Below are 9,853 nucleotides of genomic sequence, written 5' to 3'. Positions count from 1 at the left end.
GAAAGAAAGAAAGAAAGGAAGGAAGGAAGGAAGGAAGGAAGGAAGGAAGGAAGGAAGGAAGGAAGGAAGGAAGGAAGAGAGGGGGGAAGGGAGGGGAGGAAAGAGAGAGAGAAAGAGAGCAGAAATTTCACTCCCTGTAAATGAAGCCACAGTTTTACACATACATGCACACACACACACACATGCATGCACACACATGTACATAACCATGCACATACCCTCACCAGGTCTCAAGCACCAACCTATTTTCAAAGTACTCTACTGAACTCAGAAATAGTTTGTTGATAGTCCAGCTCAACTGGGCTTCATGCCTAAACACTCACAGGATAAGAGAGAGGAAGTGTCACCCTCTCCTCCAACTATCAATCCTATGAGCTGTCCTTCATGCTGTCACAGTGGCTCGGCCAACTCTCAGTCCTTCATGCTGTCACAGTGGCTCAGAGCAGAAGTCTGGGTCAGAGAGTGCTGGTGTCACTGATCAGTCCTGCCTGTCTTCAGGCAGCAGCAGTGAGTGCCACACGCTGTCATGGTCAGAATGGCACATGGGTGATGCTCACGGAGACGCAGCATGCCATAGCCACTAACAGTGAGTAAACTGGAACTGCTGATTGTACCAGGACTAGCACCACCCTGATTCTGTGTTTCCTATAGGATCTATCTATCTAGAGTATGACTATTTTAACGTCTATGTTTCAATCCAAAGAGTAAATGAGACCATTTGAAGCATCAGTCATTGCTAGTAATGATTAAGTCATTATTATTAATCATTACCAAGTCCACACAAGAACCCCTGGGGTCTACAAAGTTCTAGGGGTTTCAGGCAATGAAGTCCATAGCTGTAGTCTTCCCCTCCCCTCCCTGTGTGCATCATTTGATTTCCCAGCCCACCTCAAAGCTAGTAACAACTTCTTATATAAAATCTGAGTGAGTGGAAATGGGTAGAAGTGCAGGACATAAAGACATTTTGATCAGAGCACAGGAAGGAGTTCCTACCCCCACAGACCACAGCACCTCTAGGCTGTCCCTCAGCCCTAGTGTTCTCTCATTTCATCCTGATAACAGAGGAGACGTTAGACCTTTACCCAAGTGATTTTTGGCCAGTGTTTTTATTGCAACAACAAAAAGCAGATGAGAAAAATACACATGGACACATCAAATGTAAAAAAAAAAAAAACTCTCTTCTATACATGATAGACTCACTACTCCATGTGTCGTCTGAGAGGACAGAGACAATAATCAGAGGGCTGTCTGTGGTTCATGGTTTGGTTCACACAGAAGATGGGAAAAACATCAGGACTCTTTATTTACAAATGAAAAGATACAGAATTTACTCCAAGTACTCCATGTTCCTTATAGGCAGGCCTAGATGGTATCTACATCCAACACCTCTATCTTCAGTCCCATGCAGAACCATCAACCCGCAGATTTTTTCAGAAAGAACGGGTTTTAAGTTCATCTACTACAATACTCTCATTTTTGAGGAAACTCATTAGCAGGACCCATTAGAATGTCGATTTCTCCCTAATGGGATTGTTTCCACATGCTAATAGTCCACATTAATATAATTTTGCCAATGCACAACAGTAGATTCTGCTAAATTAGGAAAGAGCTGTAGGGATAGGTTGATTCATATCTCTCTAGAACTATAATTGTGACCCAGACACACTAACAGTCTGAACTGAAGGAAGACGCCTCAACCTTTCCAGTGAAGCTTGTAAAAGGAGAGGGAGCTAGGGAATTTATCTTCCACAGAGGTCCCCCCAGCTGTAAATCTCTCTACTGCTGAAGGTGTTTTGTAAGGTCATCTCCTGAGGCAGCCTTCATGGCCCTTAGCGGGGAGCAGTTTCTAAACTATTCCTTGATGAAAACAGTTTGAGTCACCGTTCATCTGTGTGTCTGTCATTCCAAACTGGCTTTGATGAATGCAACTTTATTTAAATCCCATAAATTAACTGCCAACAGTTGGGATGGCCCTTTAATGGAGTCAGTAGAACCATAGCAAAGCCCTCAAGGCCTCTCTGAAGCTTCCAGTTCCCTCCTCAATCCCACCCTGGAATCTTTCTACCCTCTGCCTCTCTGGGCTCTAGTTTTCTTCCAGAATCCTTCCTGTGTGGTGATGTGCCTTGCCTTTGGGCTCAGGAATGTTCTAGACTTTGATCCAACACCTTGGTCCACCCTGATTCTCTGCAAGACCTGGAGCTGGAGGTATAGATGGATATAAGCTACCATGTGGGTACTGGGAACTGAACCTGGATCCTCTGTAAGAGCAACAGGTGCCCTTAACCACCAAGCCATCTCTCCAGCACCTATGACATAGACCTACTTCTTAAGCAAAATCTAGTGATATCAAGGGTGCATTCCAAATCACCGGATAATCCCCAGAGCCACACTTATTCATTGAGAAGTCATTTTCAGTATATAGTATGGTCGTGCCAGAGAATGTTTACAAAATCCTTTTTAAACATGGTGCTCTGTAGCAGCTGGGGTTCTCTAGAAGAACAGAATGGGTGAAATGAATATATTAAAAAGAGATAAATTAGATTGGCTTAGACAATAAGGTTGAGTTAGTCCAACAATGGCTGTCTCACACTAAAAAGGCTAAGAACCCAGTAGCTGGTCAGTCCACCAGTCTGACTGCAAAGGCTGAGAGGATTCCTGAAAGGCTGTCCTCAGCCCACAGTGGAAGGCAGAAGAAGACAGTTCTAGTCTCAGGGAAGGGATCAGCAGTGGCAGCAGCAGGGTAGATGAACTCAATGGTAAGAGTGAAAGAGCAAAGCTGTCCTGCTTCTGTGTCCTTTCATGTGGGCATGTTCCAGGAAGTGCCACTCATGTCTAAGGTGGGTCTTCCCACATCAATTAAGGCAACTAAGACAAGTCCCAACAGGCCAACCAATGTAGACAATCCACTGAGACACTCTTCCTGGGTGACACTAGGTTGCGACAAGTTGACAGAACCAACCAACACACCCTCCAAAGCTTTTAGGAATAAGATCATGGGTGAGTAGAGGGCACATCCCAAATACCCATACTCCCCATATACTTACCAAAGCACCCCACATTTGGTACATGGTTTTCAAACCCCATGGCTTAACTTAGATGCTCACTGGAACTTGGCATCCTGTTTCCAGGTTCACCAACACTCACACTGGGATCCCGGAATACTTAAAAATGACTTCTCACTAAATAAAACTGACTCTGGAGGACACGTGGGGACTACCCTGTGATCTGAAGTGCTTTCTTAACCGTCGCCAGGAAATTATGCTGAAGAAGTAGATCATGGGGCTGGAGAGATGGCTCAGTGGTTAAAAGCATTTATCGTTCTGATGGAGAAACCAGGTTCCATTCCCAGAAGCCATATGATGGCTCACGACCGTCTGTAACTCCAGTTCCAGGGTATCTGTCGCCCTCTTCTGAGCTCTGCAGACACAAGACACATGTGGTGCACAGACAAACATTGCTGGAAAAACACTCATACACATAAAATAAGTATATCCCTTTTATCTTAAAGAAGTGTATCATGAGTCTGTTTAAAACTACAACGGGGGGGAAGGGGGCTGGAGAGATGGCTCAGTGGTTAAGAGCACTGACTGCTCTTCCAAAGGTCCTGAGTTCAAATCCCAGCAACCACACAGTGGCTCACAACCACCCTTAATGAGACGTTCTTCTGGGGTGTCTGAAGACAGCTACAGGGTACTTATATATAATAAATAAATAAATAAATAAATAAATAAATAAATAAATAAAAGCTAAGTAAGTGATGGCTCAGGTCTGAAAATAAATAAATCGCTACAACAGGGGTTGCAGAGGTGACTCAGGGGTTAAGTTCCCTGGCTGATGGTCACTGGATTCAATTCCCAGCACTCACATGACGTCTCACAACCATCTATAACTGAAGCCCCAGGGGCTATGATGCCCTCGCCTGGTCCCCTCCAGAATTACATACATAAATGTGGTACAAGGGCAGGCAAAGCACCCACACATATAAAAATAAAACAAAAATAAATTTAAAATTATGACAGCTCTTTTGTGTACAAGAGAGAAGAGAGTTCCAACAGGAAAGAGTGGGGAGGTCAGAGAGGAAACTTGGGGACAAAAACAACTAAAAGCCATTATGTAAATGTGTGGACTTGTCAAAGAATTTTTTTTAAATGAAAATAAAAAGCTATGACAGAAAGCTGGCCCCAAGGGCACGAAGCTCTGGGGCTGAGTTTTATAGTTGAGAAGATAATGAGAAGGCTGGGGCTGCACAATCACACCCACTTCCAAAGGATCTGTCTTCTCTCCTCTCCTCTGTCTGCCAGGCCCTACATGTACCTTCTGCCTCAGTATCCCCTCTGCTTTCATGCCACATGTTTTATCCTTCCCAACTCTGTCCATCAAAGCCTCCTCTTCCTTGCTCATGTCCCCTTCCTCTTCTGACCGCTATCCAGTCTCACTCTCACAGATATATAATGTATACATAAATTACATACGTATACACATACATACACATATACTATACATATCCATATATATACACATATACATACACATACACACATACTATACATATATACACATATACATACACAAAAACACATACTACACATATATATACATATACATGTATACATATACTATACATATATATACACATATATATATATACATTAGGAGTAGGACCTGCCCAGGAGAGAGAGCATATGCCATTTGTCTTTCTGAGCCAGAGGTTGTCACATTTACTATAACATTTCCCAATTCCAGCCATGTTCCTGTAAATGTCCCAAGTGTGTAAGGAGTGGGTAAGGATACTGTAACACAGCTTTGGAGAAGATTCAGAAGGAGAACCCCTGAGCAAAAGGCAACAGAAAAACCTGGCGAGAGGAACTAAAGGGCATACAGGACAAAGAGTATTCAAGGCTTCCCCAGTCATCCTCTGACCAACAGAACTGCCCACTGCAGTGAACAGCCTGTGATACAGGAGGGCCAGCTCCCACTTTTGACAAGACTTGTCAGTAGCAGAAGCCATGTCACTCTACCTCTTAGAAAAATAGCTACCCTCAGAGAACCCCCTGAGTCAGCACAGCCCTGAGAGAGGATGTCTCTGGGGAGGTAATAAGGAAAACAGAATCTTCCACACAACAAAGGATGAAATCAGTCGTCTCTTCATTCCCTGGGCAGAGAGAGTGCCATGTGTTCACTGTTTTCATGGTTTCAGATGGAGAAATCAAAACAGCCTGGTATTTTGATGCCATGGGTATGCAATAAGCAAGAGGTAACACATCCCAAAAGAATGGATGCTCTCTCCTGGGAAACGGAATCATGTGTGGTGTCCTGCAGAGAAGCCAGAGTTCACCTGCCCGGGTACCAAGTCCTTGGCTTCCTTTATCAATCTCTTTTCTTATCAATGCATTAAATGAATTTAAAAATTAATTTTATTTTTTTTTTAGACAAGATCTTACATAGCCCAAGTTGACCTCAAATTAACTATATAGCCAAAGGAACATGACCTTGAATTTCTGATCTTCCGGCCTCCACCTCCCAAATGCTGGCGAAAACAACACACCTGGTTATACAGTGCTTGGAACTGAAAGAACACAGGGTTTCGTGCATGCTAGGCAGGTGTTCTACCAACTATGCTACATCTCCAGGCTTATCAATCACTTCTCTTAAAACCATTCCACTTGAGGTCTCAAAACAAGAATATACCGTGATGAGGTCGACTGACTGGCCATCTATAAAATGTTCACAAAGGACTGATTCAGTGGGCATACTGGGGCCACTGGGTGACAACCACAGATATATAGAAGACTTTATAGCTGCCCCTAAGGACTTTTTAACACATATTAGATAGCCAAGAGCCAGACAAGTTCTTCTCAGATATATAATGCCACTAAGACCAGTCAAATGGTACCTGCTTATCTGCCTCATTTATGTCAGGGCCAGGCCAGATGCTACAAGAACCACAAAGCTTCCAGGCCCAGATTCTCCCTTAAAACCATTCCCAAGCCAGTTAGGCAAATGGGGTTGACACACAGGGAACAATTACTAAGCAGTGAGGAATAAAACACTCCAGTAGCAGAAGATTTGGGGGGGGGGGAGGAGATGCTTCACCACTTCACCAAGCCAAAGGTTAAGCAGAGCATGGAAAGAATTGGGGAGGGGAAGAGCCACTCAGGAGCCATTGTCACCACCATGATCACAATGTGAGCAGGGGCCACCAAGAACAGGAGGACAGACAAGGACAGTTAGCATCAGAAGCAGTGGGGAACAGAGACAGATTGAGACAAAGGAGTGTGGCCAGAGAGTGGTGGAAAAGCAGGTGTAACTCGTCCTTCTCCCCCTTTGAAATGAGGGCTTTATTCTCTCTGTTCCTTTGTCATTACATCCAATTAGTGTGGACAACGTGTTATTCTGATATAGTAAAGTAATTAATACAGAAAAGTAAGTTAACACACTCACTATCTCACCTAATTGCCTTTTGTAGTGTGTGTGTGTGTGTGTGTGTGTGTGTGTGTGTGTGTGTGTGTGTGTGTGTGTGTGTGTTATAATGAGTTCTTAGCTCTGAGACGATCAGAACAACTTTTGAGGGAACACAGTTTACTTGGCTTTCGTATCCTGACTCGCAGTCCATTGAGGAACACCAAGTCAGGATGATGTGGTGCAGACTAAAGGTAGATCTTCCCACCTCAAAAAATCTGGATTACAGGTCTTTTTCCTCCCCAAAGATCTGGATTAAAAGTGCTCTTCCTCACAGGTGTGCCTAGCCACTTGAGTTTTAGTTAATTCCAAATGTAGTCAAGTTGACACCAAGAACGGCCATTGCAACATCTTAAGTGCCCTCTACTGTTTCACTTTCTCTCTAAGGCTTTTCCTCATCCTAACTGGGGAGATATGGATCACTCTGTGCTTGCTTACTGGTGACTCTTTCACCATCATTAAATTGCTTGTCCTAATTACAGGCTGGAATGGTCCTCAAGATGTCTCATACCGCCTCATCATCATAGAACACAAGCCATGACTGCTCCCATCACAGACCTGAGAGGCACCCAGCAATACTCACCTGACTTCTGGACAGACTTGACCTGAGGTGGAAATTCCTGGTTGTGCCATGTGATGTTTTGTTGAAACAGACCTGTGAGAGGACACATGATGTTTGGAGACAGTATAAGTAGGACCTAACAGACAGTGACAGCGTGCTTGCATAGCTAGCCGTGCAATGTTTTATTGGTCTCTCATTTTTGCTGATCTTCAGGTTGTTGAGAGAGGCACAGCAGAGAACTTCTCCTGACATTCCAGCTGGCTTTGGCCCCTCCCCCGACTCATGCTGATTCAGTGGAGGCCTGGATGTTTCTGCTGGATCAAGCTGCTGCTGCTGATCCATATTTGGTAACATTTCTTAAACTGGATTGTTGGTATCTTGACAGCACTGAACTGGATGGCTGGTATCCTGGGGAGATTGAAGTCCCCCAAAGAAGTAATTCTAAACAGGTCTACATCCCCATTGTCCAATTTACCATCTCCCTACCTATGGACAGTGGGCTAGAAGGGGGGATAAAGCATTTGAGAGCCCTTATTAAGTGGTTTTTGAAACATGGAAGCCTACATTGACCCACTGAGGTGGTAGCCTCAAGCGCAGTCTCCTGGAGGGTTAAACAACAGATCTCAACAGCAGGTAAGTTGGAGTCCCAGGAGAAGACTTTGATTGACTACTGGGACGTGGAAAAGAGACAAGAACCCATGATGTATGTCCTCTTCAACCCTCTCTAGGAGAACTATCCACTCCACACAGGCTCTCTGGAGCACCTACTCAGTTACAGTCACCCACCCAGGCTGGAATCTCTGGAGCACCTACTATGGGACAGTCGCCCACCCAGGCAGGCTCTCTGGAGCATCTCCTACAGGGCAGAGTTACCCACTCCATGTAGGCTCTCTGGAGCACCTTCTATAGGACTGTGGGGCAATGGGCTATGCACATACAGGCTAGTCTCCAGTCCAGTTGAGGTCATGAACCCTGGTAGGACCCAGTGGTGATAATTTTCAGCTACATGGGACAGAAGGCATTCCCTCATGTCTCCTGGACCCCTGGCTCCTGTTGAAGTTACCGCCCCCACAGCCCCAACAGGAGAAGCCTGTGGCTAGCAGTCACATACACAATGTCCCAAGCTTCTGACCTTCAGGCTATACTCCTCCCAGTTACCTAGCAACAGCAAAATAACAACCCCACTATAAGAGGGACTGCTTGGCCCCACCTCACTCTCTCCCTCTTACTCTCTCTCTCTCTCTCTCTCTCTCTCTCTCTCTCTCTCTCTCTCTCTCTCTCTCTCATTCTCTAAGTTTTACCTCTCTCTAAGACTTCACCTTTCTTACTCTCTAACTCTCTTTCTCTCTTTCCCTTCCCCCTTCTCTCTTCTTGGCCATGGCTAGTCTCTCTCTCTCTTTCTACCTTTTCTCTTTCCCCCTGACTTTCTACAAAAAAGCTCTAAAACCATAGACTGTCTCTGTTCATCAAGGCCTGCTGTGCTTGGACGATGGAATAGGCTTCCTTCTAATGAGACGCTTCTAACCTCCTGTCAGAAGGCCTTCCTGTGCTCCAGCCATGGACTGTACTAAAGACTCTTGCCTATGTGGGAACCTCTCTCCCTCTGCCCTCTTTCTGCATCCCTGGGGCCCCTATTCTGTTCTCAGCTCCTCTGCCGTATCCAACGTTGGATGCCAGAGACTGAGAACCTGGTACTGGGGGCTGCCCCTTGTCCACCCTCCACCATGTGAAGTCAGTGGCTTCACACAGCCAGATAGATGCCCACCCGGGCGGTGTGGAAAGCGTCCGGCAGTCCTCCTGCATCCGCCCACCCAGAGCACAGGAACTCTAGTCTGACGCAGGCTCTCTCCTGCCCCCCTCATCCCCTATACCCACAGCCCCACATAGAACAGTCACCCACCCAGGCAGGAATCTCTGGAGCAGCCCTTGGGTTTTGAAAAGCTGGTACCAGTCAGTGCACTTGCCTTGCGCTCCTCTCCTTCCTCACCCCACTTCCCACTCTCCCTTCCCCATGGCTGCCTGAGATTGTGCCCTCAGGAAGGTATTCATACATACAGTTTTATCTCAGGCTCCGTTTTCATGGCATACAGCCGACACACTTCAGAATCATGACCTGCCTTCCTTTGCCTTCGTTTCTACTTTCAACCCTGTGAGCAGCACTTGTTTCCTTCTGCCTTGTGCTTGTGTTGGGGCTACTTCTGATGGGTACACCCACACCAACTGCTGTGCACTGGTAAGTACTCAGTAATGCTTTAATTTAATGGACCTGGGTGTGTCCCATTATATTCAAATCAATAAATAGAAAACAAATCATTCTAATGATCAAAATGTATTTGACCCATCAGGTTCCATGACATAGAGATAGATAGATAGACAGACAGACAGACAGACAGCACCACCAAAGCTCAACTCGGATTTTTCCCTTTCTCATGAATATTAATACAAAGTAGATATTTTCACTCTGCCATATCTCAGAGCAAATAGAAACCTGAATACTTATAATTCCTGAGGGAATACAAAAGACAAAGAGGAGCAGTAGCTGGTAGGGTGCCCAGGAGTGTGGCCTGCAGTTTCAAAGCCTAAACAAAATAGAGGAGTTACCACCTACTGGTCACCGTCACAACAAACTCCTCTGTGAACAGTTTACTTCCAGGCCTTTCTAGACACATCATATTGTCATAAATCACGGTGACACTACTGAATCTGCTTAGACTCACAATCCATCAGCACAATGATAACAGAAGGGAGCATGCTGCAAAAGCCAATGCATTATTGATGCCCTCTGTAATGAATGCCCATTCAGTAATTACAGTCCCTCCTACTGAAAATGCA

General features: G+C 45.3%; 1 long non-coding RNA gene across 1 annotated transcript; it reads left to right on the top strand.

Moving 5' to 3' along the window:
* The first annotated feature begins 501 nt into the window (after positions 1 to 501).
* On the top strand, positions 502 to 7,432 carry LOC110304929. Its single transcript, XR_002379116.1, has 3 exons — positions 502 to 586; positions 6,942 to 7,069; positions 7,235 to 7,432. It is a non-coding gene; the product is annotated as an uncharacterized LOC110304929 (long non-coding RNA).
* The last annotated feature ends 2,421 nt before the right edge of the window (positions 7,433 to 9,853 follow it).

The sequence above is a fragment of the Mus caroli genome, chromosome 1, assembly GCF_900094665.2.
Source record: "Mus caroli chromosome 1, CAROLI_EIJ_v1.1, whole genome shotgun sequence".
Taxonomy (NCBI): Eukaryota; Metazoa; Chordata; class Mammalia; order Rodentia; family Muridae; genus Mus; species Mus caroli.
This window is presented reverse-complemented; position numbering and strand designations above follow the sequence as displayed.